At 45.6% G+C, this 19611-nt stretch overlaps 1 pseudogene; it reads right to left on the reverse strand.

Annotated features, from left to right (window-relative positions):
- Positions 1-11464: 11464 nt before the first annotated feature.
- The window catches only part of LOC118574472, a 46550-nt pseudogene continuing 38403 nt past the window's right edge, over positions 11465-19611 (reverse strand).

A 19611-nucleotide genomic window follows, 5' to 3' on the forward strand; every position in this document is an offset into this window, starting at 1 on the left:
TTCTATTGAATGTATTTTGCACTGTCATTTACTCATCTGCATTTTGGATAATACTAGGAAGAGGTGTTGATTCTTGTGATGTCTTTGTTGGGTTATCCTTTTGTTTCTTTATTGTCTGTTTCTTTTATTGTCTTTTGCCCTTAATGTCCAAGAGTTCTGATGATTGGCTGGTTGTCAGGTCACATAGGGTTTTCTCAGCTGAGGTTTGAGGGGCTTTGGGTGACTAGATCGAGTGTATCATCCAGGCTGATATGGACTTTGCTTGTACCTATAGGGTCTGTTCTTCCAGCTGGTGTAGGTTTTCCCTGTGCCTGTTCTTCTAACTGGTGTGGTGGTAGTTGTGCCTATAGAGTCTGCTGATGTTGCTGGAGAGGGCTGTTCATGGGGAGGATGCTCTTCTTCCAATTGGTGCAGGTGGTGCTTGTGCCTGTAGGGTCTGCTGATGTTGAAGGAGAGGGCTGTTCATGGGGAGGATGCTCTTCTTCCAATTGGTACAGGTGGTACTTGTGCCAATAGGGTCTGCTGATGTTGAAGGAGAGGGCTGTTCATGGTGAGGATGCTCTTCTTCCAATTGGTACAGGTGGTGCTTGTGCTTCTAGGGCCTGCTGACTTTGGGGGTGAATGGTTGGGCAGGAGGAGGAGGATAGCCTTGATGGGCTTGGGTGGTGGAGTGGGTCTTGCAGGTTACAGGGTCCAATGGATGTCAACAGTGGTGGCATGCAAGACTCTTACTTGATGGCTGGCTGTTGGGGCAGAGATGGGAGGGGGAGAGGCATGGGACATGTCCCAGAGCCTAAGACCTAGGGACTGGGGCAATTCAGCTGGGAAACAAGTTACTCACCTCTTCCTCCAGAGGATGCAGGTGGTGCTTGTGCCTCTAGGGGCTGCTGATTTTGTGAGGATGGTTGACCAGGGGGAGGATGATTAGTTTGGTGGGTTTGGGTAGTGCAGTGGGTCTTGTAGGAAACAGGGTCCAATGGTAACAGCAGTGGTAGCTGCCTGTCTGCAGGAGTCTGACCTGCTAACTCCTCCTGCAATTGGTGCAGGTGATGCTTTTGACTCTTGAGGCTGCTGATTTTGTGGTGGATGGTTGGACAAAGGGAGGATGATGGGTTCAGTGGGTCCAAACCATTTCTTTGGTCTTACCAGCAGTCATTATATGTCACAGTCTGTAACAATTGCTCCTGCTACCCCAAGTCTTCATAGCCACTCAAGATATTTGCCACTGTTTCTTTTTTTCCAGTGGACAGGAAGCAGTCTGTCTTGGACATGAAATTTTATCATATGCTTATGTCATCAGGGAGTGCTGGTGACTATGTTGTCATGCAATCTCCACCTTAATAAGCTGGACACAGACTCTCTCTCTCTCTCTCTCTCTCTCTCTCTCTCTCTCTCTCTCTCTCTTTCCTCTCTGCTCCCTGCTCTCTGCTCTCCTCTCGCCATCTCTCCCTCTCCCCAGGCCTGGCTCTCCTCCCTCCTATCTCCTCCTTTCTTCTAATAAAGCTCTCTGTAACTCTCGTAGTGGCTCTCATAACTTTTCTGCCGGTAACCAGCTCTGCCACCAGCACTGTTCACCTATCATATGCTTCCAGCAGGATAACACATTTCTTTAACCCTCCACATAAGCAAAGGAAAGTTCACTAATGGGATTTATATAGACTGAAAGTCATGTAGACACATACCAGGGACAAAAGTCCTCTTGACTACTGCCAAGATTCCAACAATACCCCTGCCCCAGGAAGTCTGTTCATATCACAATTGGGACAAACTCAAAAGAAAGCTACAGTTTTATTTCATCTCTTCTTATCTCCCAGGGAGCTGAACACATGGCAAAAGACAAATGTCTAGGCATTAGGAGAAGGAAATTTTCCACATACCTCCCACTGTGTGTGTGCGCGCACACACACACACACACACACACACACACACACACACACACACAGTCAGAGACAGAGACAGAGACAGAGAAATGTCTATGCTACAAGTATCCTGGAAGGGTAGTCTTATGTGGTGTTGTGGTTTGAAAAAAATGGAAGTAGTACTATTAGGAGATGTGGCTTTGTTGGAGTAGGTGTGGTCATGTTGGAGGAAGTGTGTCAGTATAGGGGCAGGCTTTGAGGTCTTTTTCTCAAGCTTCACTCAGTGTGACAGTCAGTTGACTTCTTGCTGCCTTCTGGTCAAGAAATAGCCAGCACCACATCTGCCTGCACACTGCCATGCTCCCTGTCATGATGAAAAATGGAATAAACCTCTAAAACTGTAAGCCACCACCTCAAATGTTTTCTCTTTAAGAGTTGCTGTGGTCATGGTGTTTCTTCACAGCAATAAAAAGCCGTAAGACAAGCCTGACCATGTGTTTGTTTGGAGTAATTTGGACTTTCGTACTTGGGGTTATGAAAGCAGTGGAATGCTTTAAGCACTGCTTAATGGGCCATACTAGTAGAAGTGTTAGGGTCGGCGTCCAAAACAGAGAGCTTCACTCCAATATCGGGTCACAAAAGAAGCTTTATTTAGCATGAGCTCGTGGGCCACCAGCACGAGAAGTAACTGGTGACCCCGAGTCTAAGGCTCGCAGGCCTTTTATGAGGCAGTTCTATCAGGGCAGGGGAGCGGGGTCATCCAGAGTGTAGACATCTGGAGGCCAGATGTCTCCGTGGTCTTTCTCAGAGTCTGGGTGGGTAAACGAATTCCAAGTTCATCTAACAAGGAGTTATTTTGCAAGCATTCTTCTCAAGCAATTTATCTTGCAAGCACAACCGCAGGCAGTTATCTTGCAAGCATCCTGTTAGCACGGCATGATGGGCTAACTTTCTGGTATGGGGCGTGGGGGCAGAGTGCAGTATTTTCCACAGAATCTACAATTAGCAGAGCTAGTGGGGGGCCTTGTTTCCCTTACAATGGCCTTTCATTCCCCCCCTTTTTTTGTGCTGACCTTTAATCCTAAAGGTCATTCCCTGGTATAGGCTGATATCTTTGTCTTAGGACCATCATTTTCACCCCGTCTACTTGGGAACAAACAAAGCCTGAAATCCGATTTAGGACATATGGTCCAATCATTAGTACTAGGAGCAGAACAATTAGAGGCCCAGTGAGGGATGAAAGCAGGGTGGTCATCCAGGGTGACTTTTCATAACACCCCTCTAACCAGCTTTGGGAGCCTCGTAGGGATTTTTCCCTTCACTTGTTATGGGGAGTTCGCTACCAGGTTCCTTCCCCTGCAAGTCCCAGGTGTCTAGTCCAGCTGCTAACTGACAGATATCTGGCTGGAGTGTAGGCCACCAGGTTCCCAGCGGGTAGTCCGCGCTAGACACTGTCCACACCATATCTCCTGTCCCAGATATCACTTGCCAAGTTTGTGGTTGTGGCCAGTGGGGGTTTGTCTGGCCGGCTTCTGCGCCTAATGCAGAGCTTGAGGGGATGCTCAGTCCACTCCACAGTCCAGTCCAAATCAGCATCCAGGTCAGGGGCAGGGGCAGGTTTGAGATGGGAGCCATGAATCCAGGCAGCAATCCCGTCCACCTTGACTGCCGTCGGGGTGGTCAGCAGGACTTGGTATGGTCCCTTCCACCGGGGTTCCAAAGTCTGATGCTGGTGTCTGTGGACGTATATGAAGTCCCCCACGTGGAACTGATGGGCAGCGCTATCCCCGCCAGGTTGGTACACAGCAGACAGTTGCTTCCACAGTGTATGCTGGACAGATGCTAAGGCTTGCAGCCTGTCAGACAGAGGGGAAGGCATGGTTTCTCCTTGCTGGATGGTTAGGTTCTTAACTGGGGGTGCACACCCAAAGAGCAGTTCGAAGGGGGTAAGACCCATGAAGGAAGGGGTATTTCTAGCTCTAAAGAGGGCATACGGTAGGAGCATCATCCAATCTCTAGAGCCAGTCTCCATGGTCAATTTGGTTAAGGTCTCCTTAATGGTCCTGTTGGTTCTTTCTACCTGTCCTAAGCTCTGGGGTCTGTATGCACAATGCAGCTTCCAATCAATCCCCAGTACCTTTGTCAGTCCCTGACTTACCTGGGCCATGAACGCTGGGCCATTATCTGACCCAATTACCTGAGGCAGTCCAAATCTTGGGAAGATTTCTTCCAGGATTTTCTTAGCGACTGTTGCTGCAGTCTCCTTTTTGGTGGGGTAGGCTTCTACCCATCCTGTAAAGGTGTCTACAAACACTAGTAAATATCTTAGGCCATATTTAGCTGGCTTTACCTCGGTGAAGTCTACTTCCCAACGCTGCCCAGGGAAGGTTCCTCATAGCCTTTTTCCGAGGGCCAGTCTCCCAGGATATGCATTCACCTGCTGGCAGGCCTGGCAAGCAGCTACTACTTCCTCTGCCATTTGTTTCTTCTCAGATGGGGAGAGAGTCTTATCTTCTGTAGTTAGCTGGATCAATTTTCTGCTGCCCAGATGGGTTAATTTGTGGATCCTTTCCAGAGTGTCTTTCAGAAGTTCCGGGGGTGGAGTCTCTTCAGGAGCTGGATCCTCCAGAGTTGAGGCGTGAATGGTCAGGCTCCTTGGATCCTGGAGGGCAGCCTCCTTTGCCTCTTGATCAGCCTTCCTGTTTCCCGCTGCAACTGGGAAGTCCCCTTTTTGGTGCCCAGGGCAATGTACAATGGCCAGCTCTCGGGGCAACATTACAGCCTCCAATAGGGCCTCAATCTATTTTTTATTTTTGATTTCTTTTCCAGCCAATGTTAGTAACCCCCTCTCTCGATATATTGCCCCATGCACATGCGCTGTTGCGAACACATACCGGCTGTCAGTATATATTGTGGCCCGTTTTCCTGCAGCCATGGTGAGAGCTTGCATGAGTGTGATCAGTTCTGCTTTTTGGGCTGAAGTTCCTTCCGGGAGGCTACTAGACCAAATTACCCGACTTTTGTCCACTACGGCTGCTCCCGCTTTCCTCTGCCCCCCACTCAGGAAGCTGCTGCCATCCATATACCATATCAGATCAGAGTGGGCTAGAGGCTGGTCTGTTAGGTCCTTTCGGACCCCGGTCTCTTTGGCTAGGATGGCCTCGCAGTTATGGACTAGTTCACTCTCACCCTCCTCCTGGGAGATTGGGAGGAGGGTGGCCGGATTCAAAAGGGATGGGGTCCCAAATGTGATGCGGTCTCGGTCTAGTAGCATTGTCTGTTAATAGGTGGCCCGGGCATTGCTCAGCCATCCTTCCGGCGGCTGGTGAACAATGTTCTCTAGCGCATGGGGAGCAATGATGGTCAGGTGCTGCCCCAGAGTCAATTTGTCCGTGTCTCTCACCAGAGTAGCCACTGCTGCCACTGCCCAAAGGCAAGTGGGCCACCCTCTAGCCACTGGGTTCAGTCATTTGGATAAATAGGCGACGGGCCTTTTCCAGGGTCCAAGAGCTTGCGCAAGTACACCAACCACCACCCCCTTTTTCTCGTGGAGGTACAGGGTGAAGGGATTACTCACATCAGGAAGGGCGAGGGCAGGTGCCGACAGGAGTGCCTTCTTCAGCATCTCGAACGCTGTCTGGTGTTCCTCTTGCCAGACAAAGGGGTTCTTTTCCCGAGCCGGAACTGCTGTGGGTTTTAAGGTGACCACAACAGGTGGCTGTTCTACTGCCAGTCCAGGTCCCCCCGTCTCTGCCCAAGCCTCCGGGAACCTGCGGGTCCATTCTTCATTTCCCAGTCCTGTGGGGACCATGGTCAGCTAGGCCGCGGGGATGGTGGTCCCATACAGTCGATATTCCTCTGCTGCTGGGAGTTCTAGAGTGAGGAGGTGGAGGTCCCCAACCATGGGATGGGCAAACTTTAATTCAGGTCCTTGGGCGGTGAAAGTTATTTGGGCTCCTAATTTTGTCAGAAGATCCCTCCCCAGGAGAGGCATGGGAGAGTCAGGGAGGACCAGAAAAGAATGTTGCACAGTACCTTTCTCCAAGTTGACTGTTTTCTGAGTGGTCCAGGGTCTCTCTCTACTGCTGTTGGCCCCTTGGACCAGAGACTTGTGGGAAGATAGTGGCCCGAGTGGTTGTTGTATTGCTGAAAAGACTGCCCCCGTATCTACTTCAAAGTCAACTGGGGTCCCCTCCACTTCAAAGGTTACCCAGAGCTCGGGGAGGGGTTCTGAACCCTGACTTCCTCAGTCCTCAAAGGTCAAGACTGACCGGCCTCATCCTGTTTGTTTTTTGGGGCACTCTCGAGCCCAATGACCCTCCTCCTTGCAGTATGCACATTGGTTAGGCTTTAAAGGCGGGCGACCTCCTCTGCCTCGAGGCCCTGAGTTGTCCTTCACTGCCATTGCCAGGATCCGTGATAAGTTTTGATTTTGTCGCTTCTCTCTTTATCTTTCTTTTTCTTCTCTCTCTTTTTCTAACCTAGCTTCTTTTTCCTCTGCATTTTCTCTTTTATAGTAAACTTTTTCTGCTTCCTTGACTAAATCTCTCAAACTCAGTCCCTGCAAACCATCTAATCTCTGTAACTTGTGTCTTATGTCTGCAGCTGACTGTCCTATAAAGGCCATCGCTACCGCCCCCTTTTGTTCTTCAGACTGTAGATCGAAAGGCGTATACCTCCTGTATGCTTCCATGAGCCTTTCAAGGAAGGCAGAGGGTTTCGTCAGGCCCTTGGAGAACCTCACCTACCTTAGCCAAATTAGTGGGCCTTCTGGCCGCCGCATGGAGACCCGCCATTAGAGTCTGGGGACAGAGGGACAGATGCTCCCTACCTTCTGGGGTATTTGGGTCCCAGGTTGGTCGTCTTAATGGGAAGCGCTCATCAATCAGGGTGGGGAGTTGAGTCAGTTGCCCATCTGGCCCGGGGACTAGTTTCCTGGCTTCCAGGAGAATGTGCTCTCTCTCTTCCATAGTGAAGAGGATCCCCAGGAGCTGCTGGCAATCATCCCAAGTAGGTTGGTGGGAATACATGATGGAATCTAAGAGACCTGTTAATCTGGAGGGGTCCTCAGAAAATGGAGGGTTATTATTTTTCCAGTTATACAAGTCAGAGGAGGAAAAGGGCCAGTATTGGAGAGCGGGCATGTCACCCCTGGCCCCATCATCGACCATTCCCCCAATGGGGCACAAAGGCAGTGTGATAGCTGGGGGAGCCTCATCCGTGGGCCTTGCTCTCCTCTGGCGGGTTCCCTGTGCTGGACCCGAGGGAGAGACCAAGACAGACTCGGGCCCAGTCTCTGCCGGAGGTCGTGGTTCAGGCCAATAGGGAGGCGGTCATGGTGGGAAGTCTAAGGCAAATGAAAGAGGTCATTCTGAGATTCAGGTAAGGGGGGGGTTGAGGAGGGGATGGAGTCGGTAATGGAGTCGATTGGGAAGGCTTTGTCGCAAGAATCGGGGCAGAAGTTAGTGAAAGTGCTGTAGGAGCAGTCAGGAAGGGTATACCCACTTAGGAGGGTCAGTCACCAGATCCTCCCATACCCAAATGTAGGCCTGCTGGTCTGGATGTCCGTGCGAACCTGGAATGAAAATCTTTTGTTTGACTGCCCTAATTATATTAAGATCAAAGGTACCATCTACTGGCCACCCAACTCCAAAGGTGGGCCATTCAGACAAACAGAAAGTCTGCCACTTTCCCTTCCTCACCCAAACTGCCAGGTTGGACGCGTGGTCTGTCACTGCCGACCAATGAGAGAGGGTTAGGGACAAAGGGGTGGAGGCAGACTGTCCCATTCCAAACAAGTAGAAACAGACACAGAAGGACACAAAAATAGAGACACAACACACAAACAAGACAAGCTGGCAAAATGGTAGGGAAAAATGAAACCAAAAAATTGTCTATTGGCCCGGGCTGTCTGAAAAATCTCCTAGGCAAAAGGGAATCAGATGGGGCCCCTGTCCCAGGGTCCCCACACTCCAGAGCGTCCTCCAGAGCTGCAGCCTGTGGGTTCAGGACACGTCTGTCCACCACCGTCCAAGGATCCTCACAGGCCGCTTGAACAGCTACTTCCCCGCCGACTCACCACCGTCCTTACCAGTCTCGGTGGGGCCTCCAAATGTTAGGGTCAGCGTCCAAAACAGAGAGCTTCACTCCAATATCGGGTCACAAAAGAAGCTTTATTTAGCATGAGCTCGTGGGCCACCAGCACGAGAAGTAACTGGTGACCCCGAGTCTAAGGCTCGCAGGCCTTTTATGAGGCAGTTCTATCAGGGCAGGGGAGCGGGGTCATCCAGAGTGCAGACATCTAGAGGCCAGATGTCTCCGTGGTCTTTCTCAGAGTCTGGGTGGGTAAACGAATTCCAAGTTTATCTAACAAGGAGTTATTTTGCAAGCATTCTTCTCAAGCAATTTATCTTGCAAGCACAACCGCAGGCAGTTATCTTGCAAGCATCCTGTTAGCACGGCATGATGGGCTAACTTTCTGGTATGGGGCCTGGGGGCAGAGTGCAGTATTTTCCACTGAATCTACAATTAGCAGAGCTAGTGGTGGGGGGGCCATGTTTCCCTTACAATGGCCTTTCAGAAGCATATCAGACAATGGTGCTGATAATGATTTGAAATGTTGGGAGCTGCTCAAGAGGTTTTGGAGAAGAACGTTAGTATGCTGCCTAGAAATTGTTCTTGTGATATTTGTTGAAGAGAGTGGCTGACTTTTGCCCTTATCTGAAGAGTCTGCCTGTGGCTAAAGTGAAGCATTTTGGATTAATTCCATCAGCAGAGGAAATTTCAAAACAGCCTAGTATAGACTCTGTCCTGTGGTTTTTAGTAGTAACTCTAATGAAGATTTATAATGAAAAGGAGTAAGCTGAACAGGGTAAATTACAAAATGTAAATTTTGAGGAGAAAGAGCACCAAGAACTAGAATGGAGCTAAATCATGTGTTCAAGGAGATAAATGGATTAAGAAATTGAATGAAGGGAGTGGTGACCTCAGGACAAGATCCCAGTCAGCTAAGTTTCCAACTTGTGTAATAGAATTAAAGAAAAGTTTAGAGTTGGGTGTGCTGGGGCACACCTTTAATCCCAGTTCTAGGAAGGTAGAAGCTGGTGGATCTCTGAGTTTGAGGCCAGCCTGGTCTAAAGTTCAAGGGCAGCAAAGCTTAGGCAGTTAAAGAAAACAGAAAGCTGGTGAAGACATAATTAAACAAGGGGGCATGTTCTAGCACCAGCAAGCAGAACTTGGCAGCTTTGGCCATGTGGTTCTGGCTCTAAGGTTAAAGATAGAAGAAAGGAGATAAGGAATAAAGCCACTCAGGCCAGGCATGTGTCAGGGGTGTCCCTGAATGGAGGCCTAGTAGAGAGGCCATTGCATGAATCTTTGAAGGTGAAGCCTGGATTGCCTCAGAGAACCAAAGATGTTACAGATGCCAGAGGAAAGCTGCTAACCAAGAGTGAAACCAGTCCAAGGGAACGAAGTGTGTTGCAGTAAACAAATATGAATGAGATTGGACACGTGAAGAGCATTTTGACATCATACATGGAGGTTCAGAGTTTGGAGTGTGCCCAGCTGGTTTTCAGTCTTGCTTTGGGTGAGTATTTCCTCAGTATGGTACCTTCCCTGAATTTTGGAATGATAATATATATCCTGTGCCATCTTAAGTTGGAAGTATGTCATCTGCTTTTTTATTTTTTTTTCTATAGGTGATTACAGTTAAGAGATTTGTCATGCATCTCAGAAGAGACTTTAGACTTTGGACACTGAAATAAATGTGAGACTGTTACAGACTATGAAGACTTTTAAATGCATTTTTGCATTATAATATGGCTACAAGCCGTTGGGGGCCATGGAGTGGAAGGTGGTGGTTTAAAAGAAAATGACCTGCAAAGGAAGTAGCACTTGTAAGGATTATGTCCTTAATTATGTCACCAGCCTGACACCACATCCCAGCCTAAAAAGTGAGCGTACTCTGTGTGTTCTCTCTTTCCACACTCTCTCCTTCTGTATTCTCCCCCCTCTGCAGGTCTCTCTCTCTCTCTCTCTCTCTCTCTCTCTCTCTCTCTCTCCCTTTCTCTCCTAATAAAGCTCTAGAAAAGGTAACCATGGCCTGTTACTCTCCTCCAGCACTCTCATCCATTGGCATGGCCACCAAGGCCGGCGGCCAGCCATGAGAACCGCTGCTTATCCAACAGCACTATTAGAAGGTGTGGCCTTGTTGGAGTAGGTGTGATCTTATTGGAGGAAGTGTGTCACTGTTGGGAGTGGGCTTTGAAGTCTTTTCCTCAAGCTGCACTATTGTGACAGTCAGTCAATTTCCTGGGGCCTTCTGGCCAAGATGTAGCTTGCATGCTACCTTACTCCCCATCATGATGATAATGGACTGAACCTCTGAAACTGTAAGCCACAACCTCAATTAAATGTTTTCTTTATAAGAGTTGCTATGGTTATGGTGTCTCTTCACAGCAATAAAAAACCCCAAGACATGTGGATTCCTGGGGAATTACCATCTTACATTGGGAAATACTTTTCACTTTCCAACAAGAAGCCTTCCTGTGCTTAAGGAATGAACCTTTAGAGGACTATCTCTTCATTGTTGAAAACTTCTCTTCATCCCATAAAAAAAAGGCTGTTGACCCCTTCTCCTCTAATTACTATATTTATGAGCTATGTTAATTATATATTAATGTGCTGTCCATCTGAAGGAGCCCTTGTCATGCTGGCAATTGAGCTCCTTTGTGATAGACCTGCTCTTGTTTCCGAGGCAACCCACATCTGTCCTGGTACCTTCCACATACATATATTCCTGCCAACTCTTCCTTAGGTAAAGGAAATCTTATCCTCTGCCACATGCCAAAGTTGGGTCCTGTTCTACCCATTATTCCAATGGAGGGACAATCATTACAGAGAAAGAGGGGGACCTTACTTGAACTTGACCCTGGGTGTTCTCTGGGACTGTTGAGCAAGGTAGTCATGGAAAGAGAAGCTTCTAAGAATGGTGACTTGCTTGTATGTATGTCTTTACAGCTCAGTGTGTTTTCCTAAGCAGGCACTGGTATTGAAATGACCTCCTTCCCAGCTCACATCTGCCTTCCTTGCTTGACTGTGATTGTCTTTACTCAGATTCACCTTAGATAGAACATTGCCATCTGCTTCTAGCTGTTACACACTTGACTCACAACACAAAGACACCTGACCTGGTCCCCATACTTATAGTTATTCCCTATATCTGTGACTTGTACTGGGGAGTTAGTTTTGTTGGTGAACCCTTAGATGACAGGTACTGAACAGAACTCTACCTGCATCAGTCCTTAATGGCAGCAAAAGTACAAAGGAAACAAAAGACAGAAAAGAGAAAAGGTAAAGGGAGAAAACATAGACAACAGGCTGAGGCTGTAAGAGTGGAAGGAAGACAGGGAGAGACGAAAGAAAGAAGGAGGGAAGAGAAGGTGAGCAAGGTAGATGGAGGAAGGAAGACAGCAAAGGAAGGAAGAAAAGGACCAACAAATATATAGCCTCTTGTTGGAATTCCTGGTAATTCCCCAAGTCCACAAGCAGAGTCTAGAATCTGAAGGACAATGTCTGATTCCAAAAAAAAAAAAAAATGAGGGGTAGGTATGAGAGGGGGTTCAAAAAATCATTGAAGGCCTTGGAGTGAGAGACTCAGCAAATGAGTAAGTAGAAGGCAGTAGTTATGAGACTGACACCCTGCCCACATCTTTGCATGCACTCATGAAAGAAAAAATGTTGTCTTCTCTGTCCAGCACAGTAATCAAAGGCTCAAAGCGCTCACAGAACTGTAGCGATATTAATTGTACCAAAATGTGGAATACACACATTTTTCCCCATTGAAAATAAAATTTCTTAAGACCCACATCTGAACACACATGTTAATTACATATTGTGTAATCAATGACATTTCTTAGGAGTTTAAAAGAGGCTTTTGAATCTTTTTATCACAACAGATAATTCCTTTTCAGTTTCTTTATAGTTGCCGAACTTTTTTTTTCTGTGCTTTTTATATTGATATCTAACTTGTCCACTTTGGTTGTTAGCCGGTCAAGAATGTCATCCTGCTCCTTAATTTCTGTCTGCATTCTTAAGGCTATGTGTCCTTGAATTGGCCCAATCCCATGGAGAGCTCATCTAAATTGTTGTCAATCTTCTGGTGATAGGCTCAAGTTCTTTAGGTAAACCTCAGTAGTTTCAGCAGAAGCAGGCCCTTTGGGGATCCGGTCTTCATCATGATGCAGCCTTCTGAGGTTTGGGTGGCTGGCTTGGTACTTGCTTTCCTGATCCTTGTATTTATGGCTTCTTTCAATCTGCTGTTGGGCTGCAGGGTGATACTGTCATTCTGTTCAGGTGGAGTCTCTATTGGTTTGGATTTGAAATACTTGATAAATCCTCCAAACACACTCTTAATGCTGTTGATATGTTTCTGGCTTATCTTCAAATCCTGATCCATGTTGTTCACCATCATCTCAGTGTGTTCTAGGACTCTTCGCTGCCAGACCAGCTCCTTGCAAGAGGCAAATCCAACCTTCTCTGATTCATACAAGAGGGATAATGACCTGCTGGTACTGGCGGCAGTAGCCTTGGCCCTGCATAGCACCTCTGGTTGCAGGTACTGCTGATGGTCCATGGGCGCATCAGCCGGTCAGGAGGGTCACGGGTGTCCTTCCATGGGGACAACCGACCAGGTATTGCCGACCGACCAGGATTATAGCTTTTGGGGTAGCTGGACATGGTGCCTGTGACGACCTGGACCTGGGAAGCAGGAGGGGCGAATGAGCCAGGAGTTGGGAGCCCAGGGCTGGCAGGCAGACTCACTGGGACCTGATGTGAGCTCCGCTTCTGCCAGTTCTGCCTTGGCAGCCCCGCCTCCAGAGCCAACCACCGCACAGATCTGCAATCTTCGAGGGGGAGCACACCCGCCAGTCGCTAAGTGTGCTACTAAAATAAGTGCATTCTCCTCCCTTCTAACATGTAATGACTTGTAACTTAGAGTGACCTCATGAATTGTTTTCCTCATTCTGTAGGAGAGGACTGAAGTTCATTCAGGTAACAAGTAAAAAAAAAAAAGATAGCAGTGCATTTTAATTTTCCTTTCTCCTTATAAATGTGTAATTTCAAGTGTAGAATGTGTCATTTTAGTAAAAATTGTCTATTTTGCAAAAAAAAAAAAAAAAAAAAAAACAGTCAGAGACTGTGTTGTTCCCAGAGGTACTTGAGCAGACTTGATGCTGAGAGGAAATGGAGTCACAATCAACTTGTGCACATATATATTTAGGCAGAGCTGATAACTTCTGGATAGAGTTCCTCTCCACCATGCCTGACATGGCTTCTCACAAGATCTCCAGCCTGCACTTTCTATGTCCATGAGTTTATTGCTAGGAATGCCTGGGGCCCCCACTGGTCACTTGCAACCTATTTTATCTAAAGCCTGGCAAGCTGGTTGGAGTCCCCTTCATTTCAGAATTTGGAATAGAGTCCCAAGCATTCCTCACCTCCTCACTCCCTCGCCCTAGAGCTATTGAGAAAAATCATGTTGAGGTTTTGTTAAAAGTGGCAATATAGTTCTGTTGGATGGCCATATTAGATTAAAAAAAGGCCAAGGTATACTATTATCAGGGCTGCTCCTTTTGTCCTACTATAGATAGGAGTGAGAGAGATAGATGGAAACAGATAATAGAGACAGTAGATAATAGAGAAAGGGATTATGGAGAGATGATAAAGAGATAATAGAGAGAAGATAGAGAAAGAGATGATAGACTGTAGAGAAAGAGATAATAAAGATGGTAGAGATGATAGAGATGATAGAGAAAGGTGATAATAGAAATGATAGAGAGATGATAGAAAGATAATACAGATAGAGATGATAGAGATAGCTTTGAGAGCTGCTGGTAGTAAAAGTCCATGGGAGTATAGAGCAGTGACAACTAGAGTTCAGAAGGTCAACCTAACAGAACGAAGGGTTCTGTTAGAGGAAACCATGATGCAAGTAGTTATGGAATTACTGCCTTTTGAATGAATTGACTATTTATTGTAAACTTCTTGTGCAATAACAGCTATGATTCTCCCTATTTAATGTGCACTACCATGTTATATGTACATGTAATCTCATGATTGCATCTCAATCTTGGGCACAACTTTCCCTATACATTTGGTGTAATTGGATAACTGTCTCCAGCTGTGTTTATTTTTTATTAACATAAATCTGTCCAGGACAATTCTCCAGACAAAAGTATTTCAGCTAAGATACCTTTTTATACTATGAAAAACACAGATAAACATTAGCTCATCTCACCCACACATAGAGAAAATAACCACTAACAACTAAATCCTAAACTCCTTACCTTCACCCCAGGATATTTACATAAGTCCCTAATTTAAGAGATTTACTGCTCACATTTCTGAGATAATGTTTCAACTACTTGCTAGTTACTGTGTTAAGGTAGTTATTTCCCACTGACATATATAGACTTCTAACATTTTGGCTAACTACTTGTAGGTTATAGTTTGAGCACATAAATTACATTTTAGAATTCCCTAATTGATCTTAGCCTTTAGTTGAACCTACCAGAAAACTCCCCTTTAGTCAATCCACCTTTTGGGTTTTAATTGGAAGCTGACAATTATTGCTTTATTTGTGAATCCTTATCACCTCTCTCTGCAACCCTGAAAACTTCAAGCCTCACATTGCTTTGTCAAAGAATTACTGCTTTTGTATATATATATATATATATATATATATATATATATCAATTTCCTCACAGCACTAAAGGAATTGATTGAGAAGAAAAAGATGAGGACAAAGATGGAAAGAACTAGATAGAGTTGAGAGAACAGCATAAGAGACTGAGAGCAGGAGGGACTGAGAAGAGCTAAGTATGAGAACAGAAAAGAAGCTGTGTAGATAGAATTGTATTTAGGAGAATGAAGTGAATGCACTAAGGAATTCAGTGTGCTTAGATTCATTTGAAAGCCCTCAGATTATAATCCTTAGCTGGTTCTCACAGACCCTGGGAGAAAGCAGTAAGGGCAGGACCCTTTATTGTTTTCAGTAGATAGAAATGATAGAGATAGAGAAATGATAGATGGATGACAGAGATAACAGAGAGATGATGATAGAAATGATTATATATATATATATACAAATAAAGATAGGAATAGAGAGAAATAGAAGACATATAGATAAAGAACAGCAAACAACTTGCCACAATACTTCAAGGTCACTGAGTTTTATCTTGGCCACTTTTGTCAAATATGGGCCTTGGATCCTTACGCTGGAGATCTGGCCTACTAGATTTCACTATATTGAGACACTCTTCCACAAGGTCAAGACCCACTCTCAAAGCATAAGGAACATATAGGGAAACTAATTTGGGAGTCCCCTCACTAGATACGAGAGTCAGTGGAAACCAGAGGAACAAACTCTTGGGTACAGACTGGTCCTGGGGCTAAGTAAAGCACCCCACATATCATGCCAGAAGCATTCTAGATGGTATGTGTGTGGATGACCCTCAGCTAGTACCTTAAATGGTGGTCAGGGCTGGCCCATAGTGTGTCTAGGACTGAACTTCCAGAAGCCCACCTCATTATTGAGACTTTCTATACTGCCAAACAAAAAGGACTCGTCCCCCTTAATTCTAGAAAGTCATTGCAGAACTTTTCTGTTCTCCATTTCTGCAAAGTTCCAGCTGAAGGAGCACTTTTGATGGTGGAAACTGAACTCCCTTGATATGATTTCTCACTGGCCCAAGGCCACCCACACCTATGGACTGGTCCTAGCACCTTCATCATACATACTTTCCAGGCAAAGGTCCCAAAAAGCATATCAAAGGCAAAAATACCAACCTCCTGAGAAGATTGTATCCATTCCTCTACAATCTCAGGACTTCCAACTAGATTCACCTACCTGTCCTTCTGAGGGCTGGGTCCATAAAGAACTTAAAGTTCAGACCAAAATCCCTTCTGTGTTTGAATTTAGGGATGTCTTTAAGAACTATTAGAGCCAAAATGCTCTGCCACCATGGTGTCTGACCAATATGGTTATGATTCCACTTCAGGATACACCCTTTTAACATACAAACTAACACATGTACCATCTTACACTCAAGTGAAAATGAAACATAGCCTATTTACCACCTGCCAAAAGGGGTACCTGCTTTATCTATAATTCCACTGGTTGAACTGAGACCAGCTACCCATACAGGGCAGCCAGCACATGAGAAAGGAGTGTTTCTTGAGATTGACACAGGGATTCTGTGGGACATTTAAGCAAAATGGCCTAGGGAGGAGTGGCCTCCAAGGATGGCGCCTGCTTATAACAAAACAGGCGTGTACCTATGGGCTTGGCAAAAGGGGCACTAGTAGTGAGTGAAAGCACTCTACCTGACACCTCATCTGTCTCACATCTACCTTCCTTGTTGGCTCAGCTTCATACTAAGAAAGGACTCTGCCTTCTCCATCTTCTTTCTGCTTACTCACTTCATTCACAGGAAAAAGATATCCATCTGCAATGATTGCAATCAACACAAGTTTATTCCCCATACCTTGGATTGTGCTGGGGTTTTGATGTTGAACACCTAGATGAGAGGTACAGGACACTGAACTCTAATTGAAGCCCTAATCAAGGACAACAGATTATCAAGGAAACAAAAAGAAAACCAAAATGCAGAAAAGCCTGCAAGAAGCAACTAAATGTGAAGCAGAGAGAGCAGAGTGGAAATATCAGCAGGAACAGAGGGAGGGAGTGAAAAAGGAGAATAGGAAAGAAGGGATGCAGTGAGGATAGACTGAGGGAGAAAGAAGGGAGTGGAGAAATGAAGGAAGGAATGACTGAGAAATAGGTAAGCTCTTGGTGACATTTCTGGAGAATCTGAAGCTCATGTCCAGAGTTGAGGATCCCAAGGGGAGTGTCTCATTCCAGGAATTGAGGGCTAAGTACAAGTGAAGTTTCAAAGAAATAATCATGAAGATGGAGAACATGAAATCACAGGCACTCAATCTGTCTCTGATCTTAGATGCTTTGCACACATATATGTTCCAGGCTGCTGACTACTGGGTTTAGAGCTCCTCCCCTGCCTGACAAACATGGCTGCCACAGGATATCCAAGCCTGCACTTTCTGTGTAGCGCTGGTTATTACTCTGCAGTACAGCAAGCCTCTGAGATTGGCGATGGTGAGGTGAAGACTAGATAGTTATAATTTCCTTAGTTATGATAAAAGATAAGTTAGATATGAAACCTTAGACTCACAAATATAGAATAGATAGGATATCTTCTTTAATTTTACCAAATATAAATAGACAAGATATTGTAACTGTAATTCTTGTTTGATAATTGTTTTGTTATATGTAATTTTACTATGTTAAAGTTAAAACCTTCTTTTTTGAAAAAAATTAAAAGGGGAAGTGCTATGGATATCACTTAGTGTGCTGTGAATGTGTTGCTCTGATTGGTTAATAAATAAAGTGCTGATTGGCCAGTAGCCAGGCAGGAGGTATAGGCAGGACAAACAGAGGAGAATTCTGGGAACAGGAAGGCTGAGTCAAGAATAGCCAGCCATTCACAGAAGAAGCAAGATATGAAAATACCTGTGAGCCATGTGGCAACTTATAGATTAATAGAAATGGGTTAATTTAAGATATAAGAACTAGATAGCAAGAAGGTTGCCACAGCCATAGAGTTTATAAGTAATATAAGTCTTTGTGTGTTTACTTGGGTCTGAGTGGCTGCAGGAGCTGGGTGGACAAAGGAAAACTCCATCTACAATGAGGCCCTAATCTGTCAGCGGGACTGGGCTAGTGGCCACTTTAGTCTTTGGACCAGAGTACCCCATATATTCCTCAAACGTTCATTGCCAGACTTTTTCAGAGAAAAAAGTATTGGTGGAAACAGTAAAGAAATACTGCTTGATGGCAGCATTGCACCAACAATGTCAAGGCACCAGTCTTCCAGGCTCTCTCCCTGTGCAATTCTCTGATTAAAAAAGAAAAAGTAAACCAATTAGCCATTAGATTCCAAGATGGGTGAGTTCAGTCTTGGCTTCTTTTAGATGGAGATGGGCCTTGGAGCCTTACTGATTGCATACAATCCGGGAGGCCAAAGACTCCAGTTTCCTCAATCTCATTCCAACATGAGAACATGACATGCTCTCAAGGCCTAAGGACTATAGATGAAAACTAAGTTGGGAACACCCAAATAAGAAGCATGAATCATAAGAAGGCACATAAAGGATATATTGGGCAGGAATTGGACCTTACAGTGAGCACAACACCCTATATCATGCCAGGAAAAAACTAACTGGCCCATAAGTGCATGACCCTAAGGGCAATCTTGAAGCTGGGTTTCAGGGTAACCTACAGAAGGTCCAGTGCTCCTGTGGGTGTGAAGAGAGTGTATAGTCATTCCAAAAGAAAGCTCTAATTCAAGGCTGCCTGATATCCTCCTTATACTCACACACCAGACTACTGACAAGGATAACATGAAGGACAGAGAGGAAGGTGGAGACTTGGCACAAGGGAGACAACACCTACCCACACAGGCCCCAAGAACAGTGATGTATTCAAAACCAGAAGAAGGAAATGCTGGGTTATACAGAGGACAGAAAGCATGTAGATACTTTCCATGTGGAGAGTCCCAGTTCATGTGGCATGGACGAGAATCAGAGTAAAAAGGACAAATGTCATCTAAACTCTTTAGACTTCTTGTCCAGAAACTCCAACCTGTACATTCTAGGACTTTATCAGTCCATAAAAGTGAATATGTTGGCGATTTTCTAAAGCTCACATTAGATATACTGTTGACGTACCTCAGCCTCTGATAAAAGATTGGGTTTCCAGGGACCCTCACTGGGGACTAGAAAATACCAAAGAACTGTTAGTCCATACAGCTGCTACCAGTGTCAGGTCCTGGGCTGTACTTCTAAACCATCTATTATGGCATTCCAAAGAATATTATGATCCCATATTCTGTAGTCAGTAGTTCCCACTAGCCCACATTGCCACTGCAAGTCAAGATATTAGTCACTATTTAGATATTATAAAGGACAGAGTGCCTCTTGCTTATGGCCCTTTTATTACCCTGTGGATGCATCCAGGTACATATGTCTGTGACCCTCCATTCACACAAAGGAAAGCTGTCTGACTGTATTTCCATAGACTCCAGAGCACCAGGACACATAACTGAGAAGCCAGTCTTCTTGGCTCCTGTCAGGATGCCAGTACCACATCAGCACACCACTATACCGGCACCCTTTCCTCAAGCAGTACCTTGGTGTTACATTAGGGAAAAACTCAAAAGACATCTTCCATCTAGATTTCTCCTCGGGATCTCAACATATGGAGAAGGATAAAGTCAGTGTAGGCATCCAGAGAATTAGTGGGCTTTTAATATACACACCCATACCCATGTATACACACACACTCTCCCCCACATGACTTGTCTTTCACATACATGTATACTGGAGGTATGGGAAATGATGCAGAGAGGACAGAATGGATTTGTGATCATGGGATGAAGGAGGGAGCCAAAAAGGAGAAGAGGAAAGAAGGGAGGGAAGGAGGAAGTGTGGGTGAAATATTGTGCACCCCAATAAACTTGCCTGGAGGTCAGTCAGAGAACAGAACAGCCACTGTATTAAACATAGAGGTCAGGCAATGGTAGCACATGCCTTTATTCAAAGCACTTAAAACCTCATTTCTTACTTGGGAAAGACACATGCCTTTAGTCCCAGGAAGGGATGGCAGGAAGCAGAA

Source organism: Onychomys torridus, chromosome X (genome assembly GCF_903995425.1).
Source record: "Onychomys torridus chromosome X, mOncTor1.1, whole genome shotgun sequence".
NCBI lineage: Eukaryota > Metazoa > Chordata > Mammalia > Rodentia > Cricetidae > Onychomys > Onychomys torridus.